The following is a 4,952-nucleotide window of genomic DNA, read 5'->3' on the forward strand; positions in this document are numbered from 1 at the left end:
TGGTATCGAGCCACGGTTTAGTCGATTCTAGGACTACCGTGAGGTGTTTGGGGTCTAGCTATACATGCCATTAAATGATGAATCGATAGTGTGGTGAATTCGACAATTTGACTTCATGTTTGTTTATAGCAATGGATCCCGATCCCAACCGAGCGATAGCTGATGATGTGGAGAGTGTGGCGCTGCTCCGCGCAAGAAGGGACAGCGGCGGACTCTCAACCTATGGCCAGCAATCCTAATGACGAGGCTAAGTAAGCCTTTTATAGTGTGATGAACGAATGGTTTAATCAATACATTCGAACTAACACGGCTGTCCCACGACCTCCATTCCCGATTTAATGCAACCCCGCACCTACAATACCTCCGTTGGATCGACCCAATAAGGTCGGGTAAGCCCCAATCGATAGGATTCAAAACATGGGGCCACTGAATTTAAAGCTACGGATGATGGTGATGCCGAACGAGCTGAATTTCGGTTGGACAACACTATCCGGTGCTCGATGAGCTATCTTGTACACCGATGAATGCTTAAAGTGTACCATCTCCTTGCTACGTGATTCCACCTACTATTGGTGGAGTACTCGACTTCGTGGTACCTAGAGAGCAAGTGACTTGGGAATTTCTTGATCTTAAGCAAGGTTCTATGTCGGTTACCGACTATGAACGAAAATTTGTGAGGCTTAGCCGATACACGCGAGAATGCATTTCGTCCAAGCTATTATGTGTAAATGCTTCGAGGATGGGCTGAATGATGATATAAGGATGTTCGTTGGCATTCTCGAAATACGAGAGATCGTAGTACTTGTTGAGCAAGCTTGTAAAGTCGAAGAGCTTAGAAAGGAGAAACAAAAAGTGATGTGGGAACCGGAGAATTCGAAAAGGTCCTCGGAAAGTCTCTTCAACAGCAATCAAGAGATTTCGAGATGATGTGAACCGGTCTAGAGGCGCTTTGGGCTTTTTAGACGAGGACGCGATCGACCCTGTGACCACACGAGTCACTTGATCGCCGATGGTGGAAATGATCGCCGAGAGAGGGCGGAGTGTCAACATTGTGGCAAATGGCATTCGGGAGCTATTGGTTTCGTGATCACTCCGCTATAAGTGTGGATCGGCCGACCACTTTAGGAAGGATTGCCCGAGGAAGCTTGAGCAGAATGTGAGTCGAGTGGAAACTCGGGTGCTACCATCGCCGAGGTAGGCCACCTAGAAATATGGGCAATGTCATGGCGGTCGAGAGGATCTAGAGATGCTACCATCGATCCGAGGCTCGTGCTCCTGCGAGGACTTATGCCATACGCTGCACGCGAGGATCTTGCCTCTCCGGATGTCATTACGGTGCTTTCACCCTTTTCAATACTAAAGTGATTGCGTTGATTGACCCCGGTTCTACTCAATCTTATATATGTGAAACCTTAGCATCCAAAGAAGACTTTGCCTATTGAGTCTCATCGAGTTTGTAATTCGGTGTCAAACCCCTTGGGTCATTACGTGCTTGTCAACAAAGTGTGCAAGAAAAGTCTCCTAGTGTTCCGAGGTTCTTGTTTCCGGCGGACTTGATGCTTTTGCCGCTCGATGAATTGACGTTATTCTTGGTTTGGATGGGTTGACCATGCACGATGCGGTCGTAAATTGCAAAAGCAAGACTATCGATTTGAGGTGCGCGAATAACGAGATAATTCGGGTTAAGTCTACGGACTTAAAGGGTTGCCACCGTAATATCGCAATGTTGGCCCGAAAATATGTAAGAAAAGAGTGCGAAGCGCACACGGCGACGTGCTCGATGACAAGGAATCGTAAAAGAAACCCGAATCGTGCTCCGTGGTTTGTGAATACCGGATGTTTTCCTCAAGAATTGGGTTTACCACTGTTCGGAAATAGAATTTGGCATCGAATTGGTACCGTACCACTCCAATTTCGATAGCTCCGTATCGTATGGCACCAACGAATTAAAGGAGTTGGAAGCTCGATTGCAAGAATTGGTGGATAGAGGTTTTGCTCGCCCGAGTTTTTCGCCTTAGGGTGCGCCGGTGTTGTTCGTGAAAAGAAGGATGGAACCATGCGGTGTAGATCGACTATCGCCGACTTAATAAAGCGACGATAAAGAACAAATATCCGCTGCCACGTATTGACGACTTGTTCGATCAACTGAAGGAGCCTCGGTGTTCTCGAAAATAGATTTGAGATCGGGCTACTATCAATTGCGAATCCGAGATTCGGACGTGCCCAAGACCGCCTTGTAAGCGAGATATGGTCACTATGAGTTCCTAGTGATGCTTGTTTGGGCTCACTAATGCCCTCGCGGTATTTATGGATTTAATGAATCGGATCTTTAGACCATATTTGGATCGATTCGTAGTCGTGTTCATTGATGACATCTTGGTCTATTCAAGAAATGAGACCGAACATCTTTGAACACTGCGGTTAGTCTTTGCAAATTTTACGGGACAAGCAATTATATGCTAAGTTCAACAAGTGTGAGTTCGTTAGAGAGGTTAGCTTCTTGGGTCATGTGGTATTCAGATCGGTATTCGAGTCGACCGAATAAAATTTCAGCCATACTTAATTGGAAGCCTCAGAAATATTCTTGAGGTTCGGAGCTTTTTGGGGCTTCTTAGGTTATTACCGACGATTTGTAAAGGCTTCTCAACGATAGCCACGCCGATGACGGCTACTCCAAAAGGACGTTAAGTTCGAATGGACGGAGAAATGCCAAAAAGTTTCGATCAATGAAAACTTATTTGATGAAGCCCCAATTCTAGTGCAACCCGAGTCCGCAAGGAGTTTGTCATCTATAGCGACGCTCTCTACTTGGGTTAGGTTGCGTATTAATGCAAGAAGGTCGAGTTGTGGCCTATGCGCCGAGGCAATTAAAGCCACATGAGAAAAATTATCCGACTCATGATCTCGAGCTGGCCGCCATCGTATTCGCCTTAAAGATTTGGCGACATTACTTATTTGGTGAAAGGTGCCATGTATACTCAGATCACAAAAGTCTCAAATATTTGATGACCCAAAGAGACTTAAACCTGGGACAAAGACGTTGGCTTGAGTTGTTGAAAGACTATGAACTCATCATTGATTATCACCCGGGAAAGGCCAACGTGGTGGTGATGCTTTAAGTCGCAAGGCACCGCTCGCTTTGAGAGCGATGGATGCTCATTTATCCATTTCACCCAGGAGGTGCTAGTAGTCGAATTAGAGGCCAAACCGTTATTGATTCATCAAATACTTGAATCTCAGAAGGTCGATGCTGAATTGGTCGCTAAGCGAGCCGAATGTGTTTCGGATAAAGAATCGGAATTTCAGATTGACGACAATGACTGCTTGACGTTCAAGGGTCGATTATGTATTCCAAGGAATTCGGAACTTGTTTCGATGATTTTGAGCGAGGCTCACAGTAGTCGAATGTCAATCCACCCGGGTAGTACTAAAATGTACAATGACCTGAAATGCCAATTTTGGTGGCCCGGTATGAAATGAGACATTTCTGAATTTGTTTCAAGGTGTCGATATGTCAACAAGTGAAAGCGAACATCAAGTGCCATCGGGATTACTTCAGCCAATCATGATACCTGAATAGAAATGGGATCGAGTGACAATGGATTTTATATCTGGATTACCAGTGTCGGCAAGTAAGAAAGATGCGATTTGGGTCATTGTTGATAGACTGACCAAGTCTGCTCATTTTATCCCTGTCCGCACGGATTTTTCGCTCGATAAATTGGCAGAATTATACGTCTCCCAAATTATTCGATTGCATGGGGTGCCTATTTCTATCGTGTCGGATAGAGACCCAAGATTACATCGCGATTTTGGAAGAAATTGCAAGAGGCTTTGGGTACCAAGTTGCATTTCAAGACCGCTTTTCACCCCCAAACCGATGGTCAATCCGAGCGGATAATTCAGATACTTGAGGATATGTTAAGATGTTGCGTCCTCGAGTTTAGTGGTTCATGGGAACGGTATTTGCCGTTGATTGAATTCGCTACAACAACAAACTTTCGGTCAAGTATTAAGATGGCACCTACGAGGCCTTGTACGGTCGTAAATGCCGTACACCATTGTTTTGGACCGAGCTTGGTGAAAGCAAGATTTTCGGGTGGATTTGATTAGGGATGCCGAATGAAAGTGAAAGTAATCCGTGAAAGTTTGAAGATAGCCTTCGATCGTCGTAAGTCGACGCGGATATGAAGCGTAAGGATATCGAGTATCGTGGGTGATAAAGTGTTCCTCAAGGTATCGCCTTGGAAAAAATACTCGTGTTGGTACCGTAAGGGCAAGTTGAGCCCGAGGTTCGTTGGGCCATATGAGATATCCGAAGCGAGTCGATCCGGTGGCATATCGCTTGACTTTGCCCCGAACTCGAAAAGGTTCACGATGTCTTTCACGCTTCGATGCTTCGACGCTATAGATCCGATCCATCGCACGTGAGTAGTCCATCGAAATTGAAATTCAAGCTAATATGAGTTATGAGGAAGAACCGATTCGTATCCTATCACGAGAAGTGAAAGAGTTGTGAAACAAGCGGGTTCCGCTAGTAAAAGTGTTATGGCTCAAGCACGGGATAGAAGAAGCTACTTGGGAGACCGAGAACTCTATGAAAGAGCGATATCCAAACCTATTTACGGTAAGATTTTCGGGACGAAAATTTCTTAAGTGGGGGAGAGTTGTGACAGCCCAAAATTGACCCTAGTCGGAAGGTGGTCTCGGGACCACAAAACCGAGGCATAAAAATAATTAAAAATCTATTTTGATGCCTATAATATGTGTGTGCTCATGTATGACATTTTATGATGATTGATTTAGTGTTATAAGGGTGAATTCCACAAGAAAGGACTTAGTAATGAACTTTGAAAGTATGATAGGAAATGTGTGATGACTAATTAAAGCATGCATGCAAAATAATGGACTTGCATGTCAAATTCCCCTTTATAGGTGGTGGCGGCCATGAC

This window comes from Gossypium arboreum, chromosome 3 (genome assembly GCF_025698485.1).
Source record: "Gossypium arboreum isolate Shixiya-1 chromosome 3, ASM2569848v2, whole genome shotgun sequence".
Lineage (NCBI taxonomy): Eukaryota > Viridiplantae > Streptophyta > Magnoliopsida > Malvales > Malvaceae > Gossypium > Gossypium arboreum.